Source organism: Macrobrachium rosenbergii, chromosome 51 (assembly GCF_040412425.1).
Source record: "Macrobrachium rosenbergii isolate ZJJX-2024 chromosome 51, ASM4041242v1, whole genome shotgun sequence".
Lineage (NCBI taxonomy): Eukaryota > Metazoa > Arthropoda > Malacostraca > Decapoda > Palaemonidae > Macrobrachium > Macrobrachium rosenbergii.
Window position 1 is genome coordinate 53,441,926 of NC_089791.1, and position 26,868 is coordinate 53,468,793.

The 26,868-nt window shown below is 37.5% G+C and overlaps 1 protein-coding gene across 1 annotated transcript in view; it reads right to left on the bottom strand.

The window, feature by feature from the left end:
• Window positions 1-22,548, bottom strand: part of LOC136833413 (uncharacterized) — a 250,548-nt gene extending 228,000 nt beyond the window's left edge. The window contains exon 1 of the mRNA XM_067095545.1: window positions 22,348-22,548. The gene's annotated coding sequence lies outside the window, so the exon portion shown is untranslated. The remainder of the gene's footprint in view (window positions 1-22,347) is intronic.
• Window positions 22,549-26,868: the final 4,320 nt, after the last annotated feature.

Below are 26,868 nucleotides of genomic sequence, written 5' to 3' on the forward strand. Positions count from 1 at the left end.
GACCCGACTAGAAGTGCCCAAATGCCTAAACCTGGGAGGTCAGGTAAAAAGCTCAGATTACTAAGAGGTCGAGTGTTGTTGCTGACGGCAGGTCATTTAGTTTAATGGTTTCTTGCATTTTCCCCCCTCAAGCGCAGTGCGAATTAAATGTTTTCGCTCTTCTCCCTCCCAGTACGAGAGACGATTTTCATTTGTTTTTCCTACTCTCAAAGATTGTAGGAGCATGACTTTGATTTTCCTTCAGCCAAGACCACAGACATTTACATATTTTGTACAGTCCTTTCTTTGAAAATGCAAAAAACTAGCTTTTTTCACCTTCCTTTTAGTCAAAGGTGGTGGAATGTATATGTTTCTTTTGTATTTGTTTTTCTAGAGTTATCTGTCTCTTAAAGTAGAAATAACTAGCAATTTCCTCAAGGAAAATAAAACGATGCCTTGCCTATAAAAAGAATGCAAGTGGATATTTCTTTGATGAATAATGTTTGAGGACACCAAGACAGGCATGAAAGTTCTCTTCTATTACCACAACTATTTAGGACCCTTCTCCAACTGGACAACCATACCTGCTATAAATAAACAATCTAGTCGAGGTGTTTACGTTAGTGTAACTAATACATACACCGAAGTAGTCTGTCGAACTTCTCAGTTCCAGAGGTCCTTGATTCCTCACACCATTGGACTGTGGAACAGCCTCCCTGAGGATGCTGTGCAACTGGAACCTCGAAAGCTCAAGCGAAGATGCAATGCATTACTACCCTAAAACAATTCTCCTTGTATTTTATAATTCATTTACAGTTTTATCTATTTATTTATTTGTTTGATTATTTTTCCTTATCTAATAGCTGATCTCTTCATTCTGTATTTCCTTTTACCTTCTGTTACTTCTTCCAAATAAGCACCATATTCTTTGAAAGCTTGTCGGCTTGTTCCATGTGAGCAGGGTTCATCTTCTTAATAATAATAATAATAATAATAATAATAATAATAATAATAATAATAATAATAATAATAATACTTTAGTTATCTGTATACTCCATATATTGAAATTGGTTATGTACAAGCGTGCGTCTGTTGTACTGAAAACTCGAAAACGTCAAGATCTCAGTTTTTCTTCCAGTAGAAGCTCTGCTTGATGATCAACGGGCATTATGTCTGTCATCTGTTCCCAAGTTATTCCAAAGTTATTGCATATTCTCTGTCCAGACCTAAGTCAAGCTTATCAGTGCTTAGATTAATATGTAAGTGGAGGAGAATTACTGTGTGGGCGTTTCCTACATCTATAGCAAAGTCCACCGCGCTTTGCAGCTAAGCCCCGCCCACTGATTACGTCACTACCATTCTTTGAAGTTGATTGGTTGGCAATGGTTTCGAAAAGTTGGTTAATCTGTGGTTCTTTTCATCTTCATTTATTTTGCAATGGTTGTTTTACCGAACTAAAATACGTTCTGCTGATTATCAAAAAGAAACGTTATATTATCCCCTGAAATAAAATCATGATACATACCTCCCTAAAAATGGATATGAACGAAGTCAGCAGTGTTCCGCGGTGCTGCAATGTTGTGTTTCGTAAATGAGGTTCGCCTGAATACGGAGGTGACACAGGGAATGTCTGCTTTCGAATCGGTGCACTTGAATCACTTTACAATGATAATTACCGTTTGATATTGTCAAGCGTGTTCACCATTCTAAATTTAACTCAAAGATTTTCTCAGAGCTATGCAGACTGGTATTTCATATTGATCTCAGGAAATTTTACTAGATTTTAATAGTCGTAAAATCGATTTCATTTCAGTCGTTTACACATTCGGAGGGATGAAAAGCAGTGACTGCACTCTGCAAAACCAGAATATGCCTATGTTTAACTTAACGTTACAGTATGATAGGCTATACGAGTCATATTGGATATAATTTGCTGAGAATTTCCTTAGGGACATTTTCTCCTTTCGAAATAACTGGCCCATAAAAAAATGACATAGACCTATAATATCCCATATCTTGATGACATTTGGATTATATTCAGCCGTTTTTATTGTGGTTCTTGTTGTGGTTATTCGTGTTTTTGTTGCTGTTGTTATGGTGCTTGTAGTGTCCTCGAAAAATTTTCATATGGTAACCAAACATTGTAGAATAAGCGTAGACCTATTCATAAAATACTGGTGTAAAGAATTATCTGCCTACTCTTGTTAATTGAAATTTAGTAATTTGTTTTTATTAAAAGTAATCAGGATCTTTATGAATATAGTCTACGCTAGAATATTCTAACAACAGAGAGAGATTGTTGATGTATCCTTTTGTCCAACAGAGTAATCTAAAAGAATGCCCTCAAGAGCAAATGAATCATGGGCTACTCGCAGACTGGTTTGGATCACCTCAATTTTCTTATTTCGTTAAGTATCTTATGATGCCTTCCTCCCACAGCCTTCCTTTTTCATTGAAATGCTACAGTAACCTTATATTGACTCATCACAGTAATATAATTTGTTATCCCTTTTTGTAAATATATTTTCAGTATAGTTCATTGAGAGCAGTTTGATAGTTGTGTGTAAGGCCGAGACAGTCCTATGATTGATCTGTGTGTGCCATCGGCTACGCGCCCACAAGTTTTACTTTTATTCTCTGTGGTTAAGTGACGTTGCAATTACTATGGCCATTCGCGCATGTATGTGTGTGTGTGCACTTGCTTATGCGTGTACATCCCACTTTATGCATATATATTATATATCGTGGAGTTGAAACTACTATATTAATTAAAGTTACTCTATTCCAACAGAGACGGGTAGAAAACTATTTGCGATAAGAAATTGACTTGTAGGCCCCTGCCCTGTCATTGTCTCAAAATATAAGAATTTGATGTGTAGTCCTATGCCCTGTCATTGCCTCAGAATATAAGAAATTGACGTGTAGGTCTATTCCCTGTCATTGCCTCAGAATATAAAAAAATTGACGTGTAGGTCTATGCCCTGTCATTGCCTCAGAATATAAGAAACTGACGTGTAGGTCTGTGCCCTGTCATTGCCTCAGAATATAAGAAACTGACGTGTAGGCCCATGCCCTGTCATTGTCTCAAAATATAAGAAACTGACGTGTAGGTCTATGCCCTGTCATTGCCTCAGAATATAAGAAATTGACGTGTAGGTCTATGCCCTGTCATTGCCTCAGAATATAAGAAATTGACGTGTAGGTCTATGCCCTGTCATTGCCTCAGAATATAAGAAACTGACGTGTAGGCCCATGCCCTGTCATTGTCTCAAAATATAAGAAACTGACGTGTAGGCCCATGCCCTGTCATTGTCTCAAAATATAAGAAACTGACGTGTAGGTCTATGCCCTGTCATTGCCTCAGAATATAAGAAATTGACGTGTAGGCACATGCCCTGTCATTGCCTTAGAATATAAGAAACTGACGTGTACTGACCTGTCATTTGTCTCAAAATATAGCAGGCCCATGCCTGTCATTTTCTCAAAATATAAGAAACTGACGTGTAGTTTATCCCTGTCATTGCCTCAGAATATAAGAAATTGACGTGTAGGTCTATGCCCTGTCATTGCCTCAGAATATAAGAAATTGATGTGTAGGTCTATGCCCTGCCATTGTCTCAAAATATAAGAAATTGACGTGTAGGCTATCCCCTGTCATTGCCTCAGAATATAAGAAATTGGCGTGTAGGTCTATGCCCTGTCATTGCCTCAGAATATAAGAAATTGACGTGTAGGCCTATGCCCTGTCATTGCCTCAGAATATAAGAAACTGACGTGTAGGTCTATGCCCCGTCATTGTCTCAAAATATAAGAAACTGACGTGTAGGTCTATGCCCTGTCATTGCCTCAGAATATAAGAAATTGACGTGTAGGCCCATGCCCTGTCATTGTATCAAAATATAAGAAACTGACGTGTAGGCCCATGCCTTGTCATTGTCTCAAAATATGAGAAATTGACGTGTAGGCCCATGCCCTGTCATTGCCTCAGAATATAAGAAACTGACGTGTAGGCCCATGCCTTGTCATTGTCTCAAAATATGAGAAATTGACGTGTAGGCCCGGTGCCTGTCATTGTCTCAAAATATAAAAACGGCGTGTGGGCTCATGCCCTGTCATCGTCTCAGAATATAAGAAAATGACGTGTAGGCCCATGCCCTGTCATTGTCTCAAAATATAAGAAACTGACGTGTAGGTCTATGCCCTGTCATCGTCTCAGAATATAAGAAAATGACGTGTAGGCCCATGCCCTGTCATTATCTCGAAATATAAGAAACTGACGTGTAGGTCTATGCCCTGTCATTATCTCAAAATATAAGAAACTGACGTGTAGGCCCATGCCCTGTCATTATCTCAAAATATAAGAAACTGACGTGTAGGTCTATGCCCTGTCATTGTCTCAATCTATAAGAAATTGATGTAAGTCCTAATGCCTGTCATTGTCTCAAAATATAAGAAATTGATGTGTAGCTGTGCCTGTCATTTATCCCAAAATATAAGAAAATTGACGTGTAGGCCCATGTCCTGTCATTGTCTCAAAATATAAGAAAATGACGTGTAGGCTATGCCCTGTCATTGCCTCAGAATATAAGAAATTGATGTGTAGGTCTATGCCCTGTCATTGCCTCAGAATACAAGAAATTGACGTGTAGGCCCATGCCCTGTCATTGTCTCAAAATATAAGAAATTGACGTGTAGGCCCATGCCCTGTCATTGTCTCAAAATATAAGAAATTGACGTGTAGGCCCATGCCCTGTCATTGTCTCAAAATATAAGAAACTAACGTGTAGGTCTATGCCCTGTCATTGCCTCAGAATATAAGAAACTGACGTGTAGGTCTATGCCCTGTCGTTGTCTCAAAATATAAGAAACTGATGTGTAGGTCTATGCCCTGTCATTGCCTCAGAATATAAGAAATTGACGTGTAGGCCCATGCCCTGTCATTGTCTCAAAATATAAGAAATTGACGTGGGGCCCATGCCCTGTCATTGCCCCAAAATATAAGAAAACTGACGTGTAGGCCCATGCCCTGTCACATTTGCCTCAAAATATAAGAAACTGACGTGTGAGGCCCATGCCTGTCATTGTCTCAAAATATAAGAAATTGATGTGCAGGCCCTATGCCCTGTCATTGTCTCAAATATAAGAAATTGATGTGCAGGTCTATGCCTGTCATTGCCTTAGACTATAAGAAAACTGATGTGTAGGTCTATGCCCTGTCACTGTCTCAAAGTATAAGAAAATTGACGTGTGATGGCTATGCCTGTCATTGCCTCAAATATAAGAAATTGATTTGTGTGGGCTATGCCCTGTCATTTGCCTCAGAATATAAGAAATTGATGTGTAGGCCTATGCCCTGTCATTGCCTCAGAATATAGGAAACTGACGTGTAGGTCTATGCCCTGTCATTGTCTCAAAATATAAGAAATTGATGTGTAGGCCTATGCCCTGTCATTGCCTCAGAATATAAGCAAAATTGATGTGTGGTCTATGCCCTGTCATTGCCTCAGAATATAAGAAATTGACGTGTAGGCCCATGTCCTGTCATTGCCTCAGAATATAAGAAACTGACGTGTAGGTCTATGCCCTGTCATTTCCTCAAAATATAAGAAATTAATGTGAAGGTCTATGCCCCGTCATTGCCTCAGAATATAAGAAATTGACTTGTAGGTCTATGCCCTGTCATTGCCTCAGAATATAAGAAATCTGACGTGAAGGTCTGCCCTGTCATTCCTCAAATATAAGAAATTGAATGTGTAGGTCTATGCCCTGTCATCGCCTCAGAGTATAAGAAATTGACGTGTAGGTCTATGCCCTGTCATTGTCTCAGAATATAAGAAACTGACGTGTAGACCCATGCCCTGTCAATGTCTCAAAATATAAGAAATTGATGTGAAGGCCTATGCCCTGTCATTGTCTCAGAATATAAGAAATTGACGTGTAGGCCTAATCTCTCAATGATATTAACATTCGACATGGCTGCAGAAGTCTTATGTTTCATTTCAATTAATGTGGTCTATGTGGGATCGCTTATTTAGGCCAACACCAGTTTAAAAGAAAAAAAAAAAAAGCAAGATGCTTGTATATTTAGGCTGCGCATGATAATATCAGTTGCATACTTCACAACTCCGGGAACTCAGATCTGTGGTGTCGTGATTCATGCACGAAACTCAACATGACCGAACGGAGTCAAATCCGTACTGGTAATCATTTGGAGTGCTAACAAGTGTGACGTCATTCCCCCTTCGAGAGCTAGCCAATCACTAGCGTGCAGTAGGCGCGACTTACTGCAAAGCTAGGTGGACTCCTGCTGTAGTAGTGCCGGCGCGATCTCAGTCGTTTAGGGAGTAATGAGTGGGTAAATGGGTAATGAATAATGCTTGCCTTACGTGTGGAGGAAGAGAAATTAAGTTGCATTTATTTAGGTAATCCGTTGCCTTTCGTGAGTAGCTTCATTTCGTAAGATGGACCTGACCCATCAGGGAAAGTGAAAGCTGAGGCTGAGAGAGAGAGAGAGAGAGAGAGAGAGTTTGCGTAACCTTCCTCATGATTAGGCTGCATAAATCTCGCAGGGACACCAACCGTCGAGCTATTAGTCTGTGTGAATTATCGTAAACTTCATTCCTAAAAGCAGGTTTCGACAAGTGCGAAACTATTTATTCATTTGGCCGGGGGGGAGGGGGTTGTAATAGTTCTTAGTAGCATTCTTATTGCTGTTCCACCATGCCTTATTACTGCTGTACGTCAATCCGTGGAAATTTTCACCTGTATCAATTTTGAGTAAATTATTTTCTGACGTCTCTCCTCTCTCTCTCTCTCTCTCTCTCTCTCTCTCTCTGAACAGCTATCTTTCTATTGAACAGTATTTGTAGTGTATCGTTGTGAAAGAATATATATATCATTAATCTCTCTCTCTCTCTCTCTCTCTCTCTCTCTCTCTCTCTCTCTCTCTCTCTCTCTCTCTCTCTCTCTCTCTTTTATATTCAACCTCACTGATCTCATTTCCCTAATTGGCAAACTTGGACCGTCACCCAAAATTCATTGTAAACAAATTAGGTTGTTTTTGTACAGTTATCTGGACCCATTAATGTAGGACTTTTTTAATCAATTAGGCCTATAAATCTAGGGCGAACGTGAAATTTTTCACAAGTGTTTTCAATGTCATTAAGATAAAGAAATCACCTTTGATGAATATATATATTATATATATATATATATATATATATATATATATATATATATATATATATATATATACAATATAAATAAATAAATATATTAAATATAAATATGCATATATATATATGTACAATATAAATAAATAAATATATTAAATATATATATATATATATATATATATATATATATATATATATATATATACTGTATATATCAATGTGTGTGTTTTGTTCTAATTTAACAGCATTTCATGAAATTAAAAAGGTCTTAAAACGAAAATTAACAAGAAAAACCGTACGTTTCTGTTGACACTCTTTCACCCCTGACCACCTGAAAATGTGGAAAGATGAGCAACTCGAGTATTAATATGAAACATGCAGGTGTGGAATAACGACTTGGGCATATTCAGAATTGGTGATTAAATGTTGTCCCATATGGGAGGGGCCGAGACGTCCTTCTGCCTTGGTCCTCATTATTTTACACCTGGGTTTAACCACGTGATTTGAGTGGCGTCCATTGGAACAGTTATGATTAAATCGTGTGCGTAGTCTCTTTACGAGTAACCCCCCTCCCCTCTCCCGACAGATTCATATACTCATTTTGAGATATCATACGGAAAACTACTTTTGAAAAGCAGCTTGGCCTCGTAAAGTCTAAATTTCATAATCCTGTCTAATCCTCTCGTAAGGGGTGGGGGACGGGGATTTCTGAAAGAAATATTTCAATATTCCCATGTAGAAATATATATATATATATGTAGTATTATATATATATATATATATATATTATAATATTCCAATATATATATATATATATATATATATATATATATATATATATATATATATATATATATATATATATATATATATATATATATATATATATATATATATATATACACACACACACACATCATATATATATATATATACATACATATATATATATATATATATATATATATATATATATATACATATATATATATATATATATATATATATATATATATATATATATATATATATATATGGTACGTATATTAGTTGTGTGGTTATCGTTCAACTTATCTGAAATTTTCAAAATTTGGCATAATCTGATTACCATTTATCGAAGAGCAAAGAAATAGAAACGTTCGCTTTCTTGTCAGAAATAAAAATTATGGATTTTCTTCAAGCATTTGTCAAAATATCCCGCGTTACATTCGAGAGCGCTCGGATAAGCATCTTTCTTTATGCCCTAAAGCTTAATCATCAACATTTCTCTCTCTCTCTCTCTCTCTTTATGTTGGGAATCACATTTATATTCAGTTTAATCTTTCAGTAAATGTATATGAAAGCGAAGGGAAATTTTGTCTTGAGTCATAAATAGTGTTTAGCAGCGTATTTTGAGCGTTTTTAAGATTTTCCATTTTTGAAGGAGCTTTAACAGAAAAAGCATATTCTGTTTCTTGCATCTCTTTGAAGAGTAATTTAACCTAAGAAATTTTAGGCAATGCAAAATTTTAGTAGTTACGTTCTTAGTGAACTTTGCGGTATTATTATTATTATTATTATTATTATTATTATTATTATTATTATTATTATTATTATTATTATTATTATTATTATTCGAACCTTCTTTTATACGTACGTTACGCATTCCATATCATCATGTGAATTTCAGTAATGGGATTTTATATTGTTTTCTTTATGTGTCTCGTTCGTCATTAATTCAACTACCGTCCACCTGAGTCCCGTAGAGACTCGTAGAATATAGGAATAATGAATATCAGATTACGTTCAAAGCCCTCTTAGTATGCAACTGGCGACATTGTCGTAAGTCCGTCCGAATTCTGTATGCGTATGGACGAGCTTTATTTATGTCAGTTGGAAGCCCTCAATAGAATACCTTCCTTTATAATTCTCCATAGAATATAAATAGCACTGGTTGTATTTAGCTTGACTAGCTTGATGATGTCAGTTACTTATGGAGATGAAGCTTTCGCAACATTAGGTGCTTCACACGTACACAGATGCTTACTAGTAGTGCATTGAAATCGCCTCCAGACATTACGAAATTCTTTCTGTCTTGGCTGCACACACTTTTTTTTCTTCTTTCTTTAAATCTTTAGCTGAAAACCCATATGGACAGAGTCAACGTACTGTAAACCCAAGAAAGCTGCAAAGGGAAATCAGCCTGCAAAGAGAGAAAAGTTATAGGAAAAGGTGATGGATAAATAAACACATAAATAAATAAATAACTAATGTACGAGAATAGAAAATAAAACAAATACAGCTGAAATTCAGGAGACGTCAGCAGAAGACAGGAATGAATTTGCTCCTCACCCAAACATTTGGAGATCAGAAGATTCCACAACTGCAACTGAATGCTCTTGAGGCTTTTCCTTTGTCTTTCTAGTAGCTGAGAGATGAAAGTACAATAAAAAAAAGCGTATAATTTTAGTCCTATTGGAATGAAGTAGAAGGAAAGCTAGAAGATACTTGATAGTGGCCGAGGTATCTTTGCTGGTATGAATGACTCACAGTATCCAGGTTCTTTCATTTACCCTCGCAACATTCGCTTCCTCAGCGTTACTGAAGTTCCTCCTCCTAAAACAGTTTTGATTCTTTCACTTGTTGAATTAGTTTCTCTTCACTTCCAGGTCAATTCTGTATCATTTGCAAATCATCAACCATTCGACATTGCATTCAGGACACGTAATCTCATCCCACATTGCACACCAGCCTATTTTGTTACTGATAGGAACTTAGGATAAATAAAAAAAACAAATGTAATGAATACAGAGAATGCACATAGGGATGATATAACATGAGATGGAGAAATGATTGATAAGGTCGAATCTTTCCACATTTAGGAACAATGATATCCGTTTTAGGGTCTCCTGAGTAGGAATTTAGTGAAAGATTGAAAAATGCGAATCAAACAGTGAACTGGCTGAATAACAAATGGATTTTAAGTTGACTGAAATTGCTACAAAATAAGACTATACTGTACATCTGTCTAGTGCAGTCTGCATTGTTTAAGCATATCAGTCATAGTACGACGATGAAAGTACATCTAAAAATAAGCTATGTTTGGAGTAAAGCTTTGAGAAGAATATCAGTAGTAAGATGTCAGGACAGAGGGAGTAGTGATGTCAAGAGGGAAATTACGGAAGTTCTGTATGTAGAGGTGAAAAAAAGGACATCGAGATGAGTTGGGCGTGTCCTTTGCACATTCCTAGGGAGAACAGATAGTACGTGATAGTGTCAGCTGGGCTCCCATGGGCACCAGAAGATTTGAAGCCTCAGACCTGCTTGGATGAGACCAGTGAGACAGGAGGCTGGAGATGAGTGGAGACACGCAGAAAAAATAAACAGTTTGGAGAAGAAATATATTTAAAAATTCCATATAAGTTTCGGAGCGTCATGTTCCGTCTTTAATGTCTCCGCACTGAAGAGGGAGCATGACGCTCCGAAACTGTACGTGGGTTTCTTAACCATTTGTTTTCCAATTTCTAGTTTTCTTCTCGAGTTTCAGAGTTCGATCATTTTGTGTTATCATCAAAATAAGTGGAGATTTGGTGAAACTAAACCACAGGGAAGACAAGAGTGGCGGAATTTCACAAGAGGGGATAAAGGCTCCCCGGGCACTGGAGGCGATGGTTAACATGATCACGAAGTGCCCACACCGTCAGAAAAGGACTGCAATTTCGGGCGTGTCGAGAATTAAGAAATAACGTATCCTTGCCGTCAGTGACCCTAGCTGTTACGGATCTATAGTGCTATAAATATACCTCAGCGAACTTCTGAAAGCGACTAATGCCCTCGGCCTGGAAGTCATTAGTATTGTGTCGGCGGTGCGTTGTCCCCCTGTGCGACTCCAGTTGACATGCCACCGGTATGAATACGATAACGGGATGGCTTGCTGAAAGAGGCCCTGGGACCAGCTATAGTCTCGGCGACACGTGACTGTACGGGGGATTATTTATAGTCGGCCGTAGGGATTCTATGCACGCCCATTATAAAATGCTTCAACAGAAGTGCCACCTGGAATTACTATGATGTGGTTTAACAAATACGTTATCCTTTTGTTGATTTTAAAGAAATGGAGAAAAGGAAGTGGTAGAAAATATACGTACACTTATACATAAGTTAGAAGTAATCACCACACAATCATGCGTGGTACAGAAATAGATTGCTGACTCACATCGGGATCGAACTGGTCTTTCAATTCAAAGGCAAAGGCGCTGCCAACTGAACCATACAGCTCATAAAAGATGTTTGAACCTAAGTGCCATTGTACCTAAGGCTTTTTACCTGGGGAGGCTTACTGCCTAGCATATCAGCGAGTTTTACCCAACCTATTTTGTGACTTGTGTGGTTCAGCTGGCAGCGTCCCTGTCTTTCAATTGAAAGACCTGGGTTCAGTCCGATGTGACCCAGAAATCTAAATCCCATACCATACGTGCATACAGCTCTCCAAACTAGATAAATTCACTGGTGTTTGTTATTACGGCACAAGGACCAAAGAAAGAAGGTTCATAAGAGGAGATTCTCCATTTCCAGTTAGGTGCAGCTGTCTTGCCTCCATCTTTATGGAACCATGGAACTGGAGTGCAGACGAACCTCTGAAAGCTGGAAACATAACTCTCTCTTGAACCTTCCATTATTGAGGTCCAAAGTACATGGCAAAATACATATGGCTGCAATTTTGGTATGTATGGAGGAAACAAAAATAGACACGTATGTAGGTGTGTAAAGAAACAAAAATTAATGCCATGGCCTACAACTTGATTTAAGAACTCGTTTTGTGAATCCCCCATGCGAATAAAGTGCTACTGGTACGTGCTGGTGACAAGGTCATCTTCATTCCCTTTTCATAGGCTCTCTCTTTTTTTCTCCTCTTGTGTGTGTGTGTGAGAGAGAGAGAGAGAGAGAGAGAGAGAGAGAGAGAGAGAGAGAGAGAGAGAGAGAGAGAGAGAGCTACCTTGATTAAAGAGGCTAAGGATACAGGATTGGTTACATTAGCAAACATTGCAGTATGGTTTGAGATGCTGGGCAGTGATTAATGTGGTTTTATTTATATCGTGAGAGATTTATAATTGACTTCAAAGATTATTTACGATGTATGGTAATTTAACTCCTTCATTTTTATTAGCTTCAGCTTCACCTTTATAACAGATTTTGTGCGAGTTCTAATGGATATTTGGAGGTATATGAACACCATATTCATTGGAAGCCCTGTGGGCTTGTTCCAAATGTTTAGGATTCATCTGAATAATAATAATAATAATAATAATAATAATAATAATAATAATAATAATAATAATAATCCATTCATTTTTCGTGCTGATTCAAGAGTTTTTTTTTTTATTCCCAATCGGAGGACATCGTGCTGTAAAGTGTAAAGGAACATATTTCTCTGATAAAAATCGTGTTAGCAAAGCTTTTCCACGACTTTTTCTTTAAGAGGCAAGCCTTCCCGGTTAGTCTTTTATGTCCTTTTTTTTTGGAATTTGGCAAATTATTTTCATTTTTATTATTACAAAGTAAGCGGACTACTACAAGCCTAAGGGCCCCAATAGGGAAAGGAGGCTAGTACGAAAAGAGTGAGAAATGAACAATGAAATATAAAGGCAAATTAACAAATAAGATAAAATATATGTATATGATATGTATATGTATATATATATATATATATATATATATATATATATATATATATATATATATATATATATATATATATATATTACTAAAAGGACTCATTCAAACTGGATGGTGTCTAACGAGTTTTTATTCCAGAAAAAGTTCAGGCTTTCTTGACAAACAGTCCACATTATCAAGTATCTGCAATACTACCAATGCACAGAACAATTGTGTATGTGATAAAGTTAATATATATATATATATATATATATATATATATATATATATATATATATATATATATATATATATATATATAATATCTCATTCAACCTTTGTCTTATTTTTTGGGTGGGGACGAGCCAGGGGCCGGATGACTTAGAGTCGATTAGATCATTCGGATGTTCCTCCGTAGGACGCTGTTGTGTCTGTAAACCATGACTCTTTAGCATTCCCAAAGGCCTTGACGCTCCGTCGTCTCCATAGACCTCGAGGAGATAGCGAGATGAGATATTCTAGCCGTGGGTTAGACGCGAAGGAGGAAAGAAAGAAAGAAGGGGAGAAAACCGAGGACTGTTGAAGGTGCCTACTTCATCTGGAATGCAGTCGCTGTACTTTCCGGTTGGCATTCGTTCAGTGTGTTTTTAAAGGGTAAACGAACCTTGCTCGCTTCTTGAGGAGATTCTTGGTTCGTAGGAGGGCTCCGTTCGGAATACGAAATTCTCCATACAGCGCTACTAGTAATAACGGTCGTCGGACGGCATTGGCTCTGGTCGTGGACATGAGATACCTCTCCTTAAGTTTTGGACATTGCTGAGTCAATTACTTGACTTACGTCTCTCTCTCTCTCTCTCTCTCTCTCTCTCTCTCTCTCTCTCTCTCTCTCTCGCGCGCGCGCATCTACCACCTAAACATGGGATGTGTTTATGCCAAACCAATTTTTCTGTTAGTTTTTCTTGAAGTAGCGACAGTAATACTCGCACGTAACTGCATAGTTAATTTCTCTTGAAGTAGAACCAGTAGTACTCGCACGTAACTGCATAGTTACTTTTTCCTGTTACCTCTTCTTGTTTTCCGCGCAGAAGAAATACTCCCATTCTGTCTGCTTCTTGAACCAGTTAATAAAGAATTATACAATCCAAAAGTCACAAATTCCACATATTTCCACACATTACATACACTGGCCGTTAATTCCAAAACAATTACTCACTCTCACTGAGTAACTCAAGCTGGTAATTTGATCACACCATCCATAAGGTTGCTTTTATTGTGACGTCACTACATCTTACTCCCAGGGATTTACTCGCCTTTATGATATACAATCATGGATATTGATAAACGCATTCCAGATGATTCAATGAAAGATAGACTCAGACCAGTGGATTATTCATGATAACTTCAAGTCGTCACTCTCCTCATTCTTTTTGGTGCCTGTCGTCTTTGCTTATTTTTTTACACTCCAACCCTTTTTAGCCACCAAGTGACATGATGAAAACGGAAGTACCAGTTCAGATGTCCTTCCTACCTGGATTCGATTAGAGCCTTTGCATAAACGTTACATCTGTATAACACTGGACGAATGTGATAGTTATTTAGACTTAATCCCCCATATAGGTAATGACCCTATTATTGTAAGATTTATGTATTATACCCTGTATATTTATACATTACCGTAAACACTTTAATACAATATTAATTTAAACGATTGCCAAACAGATCGGCTTCAGAGTAATAGCGAAAACGCTTGTGCCATTGTGTTTGCTGTATCCTAAGCTCTGGAAAATAGTCTGTGGGTAATCAGATTAACCTAAAAATCAAATTAACCTAGATATCCTGAGCATCCTTCGTGCAAAGTCTTGCAGCAGCTGCGAGTCCCACAGGTTTATAAATCCTCCAGGGGTTTTCTTCTCCTCTGTCTTCATCATAAAATGATTCCTGGGGCTACTGGGAAGGTCAGGCACTACTGTTTGCCTTCCATGTGTCCTAGCGCGCAACATCCCGTGACCTTAGGGCATTTTCCCTTTTCTGTACAGGGTTCGTGTAAAAGGAATACGAGTCGCGTTTAGCTAATTCAAGGTAATGAGAGTGTTTATATATCTGTTTAAGCTTTTCGCATCGATCTGTGTTGCTCGCTTGTTACAAAAGGTAAGCTTTCACTCTCCATTGGTTCACTCTCAGACTTGTGATTCCCTCTCCATTCTTACTCTCTTGCTTATTTCAAATTTTTATGTGCTTATCTCAAAGGTTTTTTTTTTTTTTTTTGCATATCTCAATTTTTTTTGGCCTATCTTAAATTCTTTTATCCAAGTTTTTTCTTATCAAAGATTTTTTGCTAATCAAATTTTTTTTCTATCTCAAAGTTTTTGTAGTCGGTCTTGTAAATTCTTACGCACGCTCGCAAATAAGAAAATGAATTCGTAATGCTTCACAGCGTCTGAAAATTCTGTCGGTTCACTCCAGAGTTTAGCTCTGAAACCGATTCTTTGCCCAAAACTATGAATCGAAACAAACAAGCATCAGCCGTTTCTCTTTCTCTGTTATTTCTGTTCGTGAGTCATTGGGTTTCGAACCTCAAATTAAAGTGACTGCTTTTTGCCACCTACCCTAAACTCGGAGGTTACATAAGGGTACGTGTTGTCTGAATGATTGTGTTTTATTACGCATTCGAATTAGGTGACCTTGGAAGGATAGTTTGTGTCAGAATAGCAGAAATTCGAAAAACTGAGGAGCAACGTAATTTATTGAGTAGTCGCTTTGAAATGTTCGTTTGTATGTTAGAAACATGCTCTTGTTTTTTGCTGTTACGAAAAAAAGCACAGGGATAATTTCATGTATTTGGTTAATTTGTTGAGGTAGCTCCGTTCATTCCGGAGGGCTAATTTGAAATGCTTTTCATTACGATTTTACTCACTTATGGAGAAACCTTACACAGTTGCGGTTTGTAATTTACATATACATTTCATAAACTTCCTTCCTCCACATCTTATATACAAACTTAAGGGCTCTCAGTCGATTTAAATTTTGAAAATAAACTTTTCACGGAGACTATCCTGGGGGAGAAGGTTCTTCAACGTTTAATAATTATATGTAGGATTTTGGAAGTGGAGCCCAGATGGGCCAGAAAAGATGCAATGACAAATTTAGAAATTTGCTTTAGACTTTAGTGGATTATTAAATGTCAGAATTAATCTAAAAGAGAAAAGCAATTCCTGCCAAACTTCAAAGTACATGGCATATTGGATACACAAGTGACAAAAATAGTTGTGCACTTGTTTGTCGAACTTTTACAAATTCTCATTTGCATAAAAAGTCTGTTGGTAAATATATTTAAAGAACAGTCACAAATAATTTATTTTTTTATTCTTTGTAAAATAATGATAAAAATAGCTGGTTCAGAACTTCAAGTATTTTAAATGTCATATGAAAGGAGGCTGTGACAATTAACTATCACAGGAATTTGAAATACTCGTAGTTTTCTAAAAGTACGATTAACTTATACTCTGCAGTGGTGTCTTTTCTGAATGCTCCATTTTAGTACTCCTTTTTCTAATACTCCTTTTTAGTACTCCTTTTTTTTCTAATACTTCTTTTTAGTACTACTGTCATGGCCACTACCTCTGCAACGACCACTGTCATCATCATAATCACTTGTGAAAAACCTTTTAACATTCCCGATACAAATCTACGGCGGTCACGCGAAATTTTCCACCTTCTCGAAATCATTATTATTTTGCCGTTTTTTTTCCCGGGCAGCGCGAGAAGCAGTCATATTGCAAAGCATATGAGAAAATAATAAGGCACTGTTATGGTATCGAGGAAGTTAATAAGGAACTGTTATGGCCTCAGGGAAGTAATAAGGCACTGTTATGGCCTAGAAGAAGTTGATAAGGCATTGTTATGGCCTCGGAGAAGTTAATAAGCACTGTTATGGCCTCAGGGAAGTTAATAAGGCACTGTTTTGGCCTCAGGGAAGTTAATAAGGCACTGTTATGGCCTCAGGGAAGTTAATAAAGCACTGTTATGGCCTCGAAGAAATTAATAAGGCATTGTTATGGCCTCGGGGAATTTAAGAAGGCATTGTTATGGCCTCAGGAAGTTAATAAGGCACTGTTATGGCCTTAGGGAAGTTAATAAGTCACTGTTATGGCCTCAGGAAAGTATTAAAGCATTGTTATGGCCTTAGGGAAGTTAATAAGGCATTGGTTATGGCCTCGAAGAAATTGATTAAGGCATTGTTATGGCCTCAAGGAAGTTAATAAGGCACTGTTATGACCTCGGGGAATTTAAAAAGGGACAGTTATGGCCTCAGGGAACTTAATAAGGCACTGTTATGGCCTCTGGGAATTTAAAAAGGGACAGTTATGACCTCGGGGAAGTTAATGAGGCACTGTTATGTCCTCGGTGAAGTTAATAAGGCACTGTTATGGCTTCGAGGGAGTTAATGAGGCACTGTTATGTCCTCGGTAAAGTTAATAAGGCACTATTATGGCCTCAGGGAACTTAATAAGGCACTGTTATGGCCTGAGGGAAGTTAATAAGGCACTGTTATGGCCTCGAGGAAGTTGATAAGGCACTGTTGTGGCCTCATGGAAGTTAATAAGGCACTGTTATGGCCTCGGGAAGTTAATAAGGCACTGTTATGGCCTCGAGGAAGTTGATAAGGCATTGTTATGGCCTCGAGGAAGTTAATAAGGCACTGTTATGGCCTCAGGGAAGTTAATAAGGCACTGTTATGGCCTCGAGGAAGTTGATAAGGCGTTGTTATGGCCTCGGGGAAGTTAATAAGGCACTGTTATGGCCTCGAGGAAGTTGATAAGGCGTTGTTATGGCCTCAGGGAAATTAATAAGGCACTGTTATGGCCTCAGGGAAGTTGATAAGGCGTTGTTATGACCTCGGGGAAGTTATTGAGGCACTGTTATGTCCTCGGTAAAGTTAATAAGGCACTATTGCGGCCTCAGGGAACTTAATAAGGCACTGTTATGGCCTCAGGGAAGTTAATAAGGCACTGTTATGGCCTCGAGGAAGTTGATAAGGCACTGTTGTGGCCTCAGGGAATATAATAAGGCACTGTTGTGGCCTCAGGGAATATAATAAGGCACTGTTATGGCCTCAGGGAAGTTAATAAGGCACTGTTTTGGCCTCAAGGAAGTTGATAAGGCACTGTTATGGCCTCGAGGAAGTTAATAAGGCACTGTTATGGCCTCGAGGAAGTTGATAAGGCATTGTTATGGCCTCGGGGGAGTTAATGAGGCACTGTTATGGCCTCGGCGAAGTTAATAAGGCACTGTTATGGCCTCAGGAAAGTTAATAAGGCAATCTTTTGGCCTAAAGGAAGTTGATAAGGCACTGTTATGGCCTCGGGGAAGTTAATAAGGCACTGTTATGGCCTTGAGGAAGTTGATAAGGCATTGTTATGGCCTCGGGGAAGTTAATGAGGCACTGTTATGGCCTCGGCGAAGTTAATAAGGCACTGTTATGGCCTCAGGGAAGTTAGTAAGGCACTATGATGGCCTCGAAGAAGTTGATAAGTCGTTATGGCCGGGAAGGAGGCAAATGTTATGGCTTCGTAGGTGTAAGGCACTGTTATGGCCACGAGGAGGTGACTTAAACTCCGGTTGACAACTACCGGGGAATAGATAGCAATCCTCTCTACGACAATGAAAAACTGTAAGGAGTTCCCCCCTCTACCACGCGACCTCGTCAAACCTGCCTGAGGAAGTCGGTAATGCTCGAATTGCATGTTTCAAGTTTGGAATTCTTCTCCCGCTTTGATTTTCCTTACTGCACATTACCTTTCATCGTTTTAAAAAGGACGCGTCTACCCCATCCTTTGTCGTTAAACGCTAATTACACCTCTTCCTTTCTATGCCTTTTTCCTGTTTTTTTGTTTTCAGGCCTATTAATTTGCCCGTCCCTTTACCCTCTGTTTAGAGCCCTTCTCAAATTGCTTGAAATGATTATAGCGGCCAGAGGTGTTCACTTTCACGTGTTGGATTGTCATTATATGTCTGCCGAACTTCTGTCTCTACCTGTCTTTCCTTTGCGTGGTAGCCGTGTGTTCAAAAAGAGTGCACGAGAGTGGCATGACTAGCCGTTTTTTTTTTTTTATGCTACCAGGTACCTTCCTTTTTCCTTATAGCACGCTCGGTCGCGCGGTCTCTGCTGCCTCGCGTCAAATTTGTAAATTTAGAAACGAGAAAACGATCACTTTTGACAGTCCCAAGCATAGTTCTTTGGCGAAAGTGTTTATAAAATCGTTGAACAGTATTCTGTAATCCTTCAGGTCCTCATCAAAAATGAATCGGTTATTTTTTTATTTTTTTATACTGAATAATGTGCATAATTTAAGTTTCCATCAAAGAGAAACTTTTTTTATATTTTATAATGTGAACAGTTGGAGTTCAGCTTGTATAGAAGGAAGGGAAATAGTTACCCAAATCTCAGGTGAATTTTTTTTTTACACTATAATCTGCACAATTCAAGTTTCCATCAAAGAGAAACTGTTTTGTTTTTTATTGTTTTATACTTTATAATCTGGACATTTGGAGTCAGCTTGAAAAGCAGGAAGGGAAACAGTTACCCAAATCCCAGGTGTTTCCTTAATTTTCTTCGTGTATCCCGGAGCATACTTTTATTTTGTCGAATGGGTGATTTATGTACTTGCATCTCTTGCATGGAATGACGCCAAAAGCTATTTTTTTTCCAGAATTCCTTTACGTATGAAACGTTCTGGGAATGTTTTGGTCGTTACTCTGCAGTAGTTTAAATTTTTTTTTTTATCTTTCTATAAAAGCTTGCACTGGTTTGCCACCTCAGAGGGCGCAATGACCAATAATGTAGTTTTATTGAAGATTTTTTTTACTGTTAAGACCACTTTTCTTCTTTTAGATTTCATTTTTAATTGCTATTTTAGGCAGTTGGTCGTGCTATCACAATCTTACTTCACTGTGTCCCTTTCATAGAACGAAAATACATCGAGTGGTCTTCAACCGTTGAGGAAGTGAAGAAGAGTCCCACTGTCTTTATTGCTTCGTAAGATTTTGATATTACCAAATTTTACGATGAGGCTGTACAGTTTTAACAACACTGTTTCTGACACCAATGTAAAATTTAAACAGCAATGTACGATTTTGACAACTTTGTGCGAGTTTGACGTCATAGTGCAAACGTTATAATATCGTATTATTTTGACAGATGTTCCAGTTCGGTAACATTTGGCGATTTTGATGTTAACACCAATTCAAGGATTGAAGACAGTAGTGTGTAGTTTAGGCAACAGTAAACGACACTGACATCATTTTACAATTTTGGAACTGGAATAAAACATTTAGGCCAACGGCCAAGCGCTGGGACCTACGAGACCATTCAGTAATGAAAATTTTGAAACAACTGTTAGGAGAGGGTAGAAAGTAAGATGGACGAAAGACATTATGAACGGAGGTACAATCAAAGTAATGAAAGGGGTTGCAGCAAGGGGCGGAAGGAACGCTGCAAAGAGCCTTAAGTAATGCCTACAGTGCGCCGGGTGAGGAACACTGACAGCAGTACCTCCTTACGGGGATTTTACGGTTTTGACACCATTGCACAATGTAGACGAACACTGTAGGCCCTAGAAAACACTGCACAGTTTCAGCTGCGTTGTATGTTTTATGACGCAAATGACGTGAATTGCGTTATCCAGTAACATGTTTCTAGTTGTACGATACCATATAGCATCTCGTTCTCTCTGAATGATAAGCGCGGTTAGGTCGAAGTTAAGAATATCGTAACTCCGTCCGAGAATCTCTGGATTCTGGTAAGACTCCTGTGCCGTCACATCTTCCTCATTAGTGGTGCGCGTGATCGGATTTCTTACTCGAATGAGAGAAACAGGTACGGACTGGATCGGTAATCGAGTAATCGGATGTCAACAGATTTCAGTAAGATCACTAATATATATATATATATATATATATATATATATATATATATATATATATATATATATATATATATAATATATATATATATATGTGTGTGTGTGTGTATATATATATATATATATATATACATATACATATATATATATATATATATATATATATATATATGTATATATATATATATATATATATATATATATATATATATATATATATATATATATATATATATATATATATGGGGGAGCTGAAATGCACCTCAATGTTCTAATTCCACGTTCCACGTTCCAAATTCCTGAAATGACTGCTTACCTGGGTATAATCCTGAACATTTTCCACGGGTGGCAAAGATTCCAAGATAAACGTGGTTACACAGACCAAGCCTGGTGTTTTAAAGAATTGTTCTTTTCCTTCATAGAGGTACAGAGGAAGGTAGAGAAGACCATACTAATATGCAAAGGGAAAAATGTTGACTGCTCGAGTTGATTAGCAGCCTAAGTTAAACAGTTCTCAAAGGTGGCCATATTATGCATCTAGAAATCTGCCCTTTTGTTGGGTATGACTAAAATAACCCGATGGGTTGGGCGACTTATGTCTTTGTCAGTCACCGGTTAAACGATTGGATATTTTAGAAATTGGGCAAAACTGAGGTACTGGGGGATAGAATCTCTCTCTCTCTCTCTCTCACTTCAGTCTAGGTGTGATTTTTGAAGAGTATAAGCTGGATTTCTTAGCCATGCTTTTTTGGAATTATCGAAAATCATCTTGTGATACGTTTTTAAGGCAGCTGAATAATGTAAATGACATTTTAAAGTCGGTGAAAAAAATAGAATTATTTCTGAAGCCATTAAAAGGATGTTTGATTTAATGTCTTGAAATCACTGAAAGTAGGCCTATAGTTGATATTACCTTGTCGTGGAACTTCAGAAAATTTAAGACTTGAAGAATGAAGTCTTCGTAAAAGTAATTGAATTATTTTTCTGAGGTTATTGAAAAAAAGATATTTGAATATTGAAAAATAACTGAAAAAGATAATTGTTGAATTACCCGTGTTGCTGTTTTAGTTTAAGCAGTCCTTATGCCAGCACGAATTTCCTTAGGAGTTACTTGAAAATCAGAACGAATTCGTTTTACGAAGAAACCGAAAAAAATTGTGGAAGAGTTTCTGAAGGCATTGAAATGTTTTGATTACTGAGATCATTTCATTATAATGTAGCTGTTGGTCTTGCCTTAAGATTCACTTGTAAATCAAAACGGTTTCATTTTACGAAGAAATAAAAAAGAATGGTTGAAAAGTATTTCTGAAAGCATTGGAGAAATATTATAGTTACTGAAAAGATTCTCAGTGTTGTATTGTATTTACGAAATTCAGAGTTAATTTAATTGTAAATGTTTCTGGTCCTTATGTCTGTGTTAGGGTTCACCTGTATAAGAACTGATGAAATTTTAGGTGGAATCTTGTAGGCACTTTTAATATGTTTGTAGTAGAGGCAAAGGGGCTCTCCAGATTATACGCTTCATTTTGGCATCTTACAAAGAATCCCATTTTAATTACAAAAAAATCCTTCAGTTTTTCACACAGCTCAAATACATAAAACGGATGACGAAAAAGAATGAAAAGGAGCCTTCTTACCTTTTGTAATCTGAGACGTTTGTCGTTTTCTATAGAAATAAACTACCTCCTATGGGCGGACTACCTTAGGCAGTCAGTCAGTCAGTCTCTCTCTCCCTCTTTCTCCCTCTGTCGCACTGGTGCAGTTCACCTAATACTTCTCTCTCTCTCTCTTTTCTCCCTCTGTCGCACTGGTGCAGTTCACCTAATACTGATCTCAGGCAATTCTGGTCTGTCCTCTATCCCGAGTTCTCGCCCTTACAAAGCCAACACCACCCTCCCCTCCCTCCCAGCAGTTACCCCTTCCCCATTCCATCCTTCCCAATCACTTCCACCCATCCATCCGGTGGCGTTATCATCTTGCTGTGTCTCTCTTCTTCTATTCCCCTATGACTGTTTTTTATCAAGCTCCCCTATATTTAAATTTATCCCTTTTTCCAATCCTATATTTTCACCATCTCCCTATTCCTCTTTTATTGTAATTTGATTTAATTAGTTCGTTATTTTTATTGCTATTATTTTTAGTCACTGGCGTTTATCGGGATCTCGTTATTGTCAACCAATGTCCTGACCCTGGTGCTCATGTCGGAGGGCGGTCCTCCAATTACGGAACTTGCCAATAGGAAGCGTCCCTACCTTCCTGGCTCCTCCCCCTCCTTTCATAACGTCATCAAGAGTGTCTGAGCAATAACACTTCGTAGGTTTCCTCGGGTCATAGGCTACTCCATGACGCCTCTGTTTATTTGTTTTTGTGTCTTTTTCTGGACATTCATTTTTTTTTTAAATATGAATAAAAAATAGATGTTTACCTTCGTTGAATTTTTTTGGATAGGATTGGAAAATGCATTTCTCTTCAATGTACAATTGAGATTCATAAAGTAAATATAATTTTCTTTATAACCTCAACGCTTCTTAGTTTCGTGGTCTTTGCGTATTCAGGGCACAGAGATAAGTCCCCGTAAGCTTCGTCGTTTCTTAATGCACCTCTCTCTCTCTCTCTCTCTGCTGACATGAAAAGGATGCTGCTGTAACGGTCGTCTGGAGGTCTGCTCGACTTCATGTTAGCAGCAGAGTTACGACAGTCGTCAAAATCATGTTGACGTAGCCTACCCATACCCATTATATGGTGGATAGGCGAAGCTTTGACGCATAGCAATAAGGTCATTGATTCTCCAGACCTTCATTGCCAGAATATAGGTCAGGGTAAGGTCTAGGGCTTGGATCAGGACATGACAGACAGACGCATCAACGCAATTCAATCCTTAGCTGTAACTTTTTGTAAAGTATAACAGGATGCAATTCTTGTTACAGTTAGCCAGGTGTCCTAAATGTTTCATTGTCCCAATTTGCAATGCTTTTATTTTCCAAAATCCCTTTACTGGACTTCATATTACTTGGGGGTGTTATATACTGGAGACCACTGGTATTGCTATGCCACATAACTCCAAAACCACTTGTTATTTTCAAAATACTTCTACACAACTTTTCATGTTGCTTTGAGGGTGTTATAAACTGGAGACCATTGCTATTGCGACGCCAGATAACTCCAACATCACTTGTTATTTCCAAAATCCTTCTACAACTTCACGTTAATTTGGGGGTTTTGTATACTGGAGACCTTTGGTATTGCGACGCCAGATAACTCCAAAACCTTTTATTATTTTCAGAATCCTTCTACTGGACTTCGTGTTACTTTGGGAGTGTCATGTATTGCAGACACTTGGTATTGTGGCGCCAGATAACTCCAGAACCACTTACTGAAACTGAAGGGCTAACCTCATGTGAGTCACCTGTTCGGAGGGTATGTAATGTATGTATGTAAGTGTGTGTGTACGTATTTTTAATGACCTGAGAACAGTAATAACTTTGCGAATGCTCGCTCAATCTGTCAGTTTCTTTGACCGGTCCAACGTCACCTAAAGATGTCAACCATTCTAAGCATTCATTTTTGTTGGCAAGGGAGTGGGGTTGCTTCGCCCACCCACCCCCCCTTCCTTAACTTCCGTTTTCTGCTACTCATCGTGTCCTTATCTTTGGTCGTATTTAATAAGAGCGAAAAATAAAGATGTACGTCATGAAAGCTACAATAACGGCACATGGTTTACTGGTCCTTCTCGTTACCAATCGTAAATAATTCATTGGGCTAGCAGCCATCGAAAGAGAGAGAGAGAGAGAGAGAGAGAGAGAGAGAGAGAGAGAGAGAGAGAGAGAGAGAGAGAGAGAGAGAGAGAGAGACCTCCTACATCAGTTACACTTATTTCTCATTCCACCATTCACACATTAATTTCAGCCATTTGTGCTTCTTGGGCCGTCATTGAGATGGGCATGAGGACTGTATTAAGAAGGGTATTATAACGTGATGAGGATCATTTCTTCCTCCCACACATACCAATTGGTACCATGACAGTGTTACCCTTATTTTTATTATTCAGGAAGTGCACTTATTCTCAGGGAACAGGCCAAAGTGTTCGTTAACTTGCCTAATTTGCTTCCACGGAATGTAATTTCCGTGTAAGGTCAGAATAACAGCTGAGGGCATCAAGAATTAGGATTAAATGAAATGAATATAACGCACGTACACAAACATGTATATTTTATATACATGTATATATACATATATGTGTATGTATGTATGTATGTATAGTTACAAATATATATTGTATGTGTATATATACATATGAATATATATAAGTTATATATTATATAATACAAATAGTCACACAACTTCAAATACGTGTATGTGTGTATATATATATATAAGAAGAGTAGAATATAGCAGTGAGTATATATATAGAAAGAGAAAGAGTATATATATATGTTATATATATATATATATATATATATATATATATATATATATATATATATATATATATATATATATATATATATATATATATTCATACTACTCGTGTTAGGCTTCTATAAGACTGGGTGGCATCGATTCCAGATTCTTTATTTTACCAAGTACAATTTACCAAAATAACAACATCCGTTATTATCCTTTTTCTAATCCCTGGGTTGACCTCACCGGTGACCTTCGGCTCCTCCTGCCCTTCCCTGCAGCCTTCTTAATCTCCGGGGTCATATGCTTAATCCTTCCTTGTTCGGGATTATCACCTTGCTGTCCATCTTTTTGTTTGTTCTTAAAACTCTGGTATATAATTCCACAAGTGATTTTGCCCTCAACATTATTCCCTTTGTTTGTAATCCATCGTTTTTTTTTTTCATAGCAGTTGATGAGAGCGTTCTCCAAGATCACCCTGGGTGTTTTATACCTGTTGTTGTATATGAATTGATCTTATGGTTATAATTCCAGCAATGTTCGGCCAAGCCTAGGCGCAGGCCAAACACGAGTTGTATAGATACATACATACATACACACATACAATGTATGTATGTATGTATGTATGTATATATATATATGTGTGTGTGGTTTGTTGTATATATATATGTATATATATATATATATATATATATATATATATATATATATATATATATATATATATGTATGTAATAATATATATGTATGTATGTGTGGACTTTGTCTTAATGATGAATATTTATCCATTTATCGCTTTTGATGTCGAAACTCCCTAGCAGACCCCACGTGTCAGAAGCGAATCGTTTAAGAGTCGAGTTCAGCTTATCCAGTTTCAAGTCATAGTCAAACCAAACCATCGTGAGGGTTTTGTTGGGACGAAAGTCGTTTACATGCGTTAAACTTCCATTCTAAAGAAAAAATTTTATGGAATATAGGCCGTTGTTATATAACAAAACTGAAGGGGGAATTACTTAAATATTTACTAAAACATGGTTTTTATGTATACAGTTGTTAATGATCACATTTTAAACAGTTTTTCAATATCATATTTGAAAACGTGGCATACATGTTGCCCACATCTATAATCTCGATTCTCAGGTCAACTATTGAAATCTGTATCTGTCAAAGTTAAGAAACAATAAACCCTTCGTTAATCTCTTATGAATGGTCAAATCTTATAAGCTGGCCTTTATGGTGAAGGTGAGATTAGCGGATGTAAATATAGTTGGCCAAACACGTGTGTGTGTGATTATATGCTTAAAAGATGTTTGTTATCTGAACTTTTCTATAAATAGAGAAATTTGAATATGAAATTGTTTTTTCCATCTTTGATGTTAATTTTTTTTTCTTGTGTAGATTGTTTCAAGACAACAGTCAACTGAATATGGAAAAAAAACATTCGGGTGATAAGATGAAAAAAATCTAAATACGTGGTTAGGATTGAAATTGGTCTGGCGTTGCCAAACATCAATCTATTACAATTTTTAATGAGGTAAAGGGAGCAGTTTATTAACTGAAATTAATAAATTTGCTCCAAAAATGATTGATTGTTGTACACAGATCCAGGTGGATATTGTGTTAAACCAGTCATTAATATTAACCTTTTAAAAAGTGAAGAAATGTGACTTTGGTATGCAATTCTCTGACCTCGTGTCAGACCCAGGCACTGGTATATTATGAGCTGTAGTTACCAAGGATAGGACAATACAGCCTTT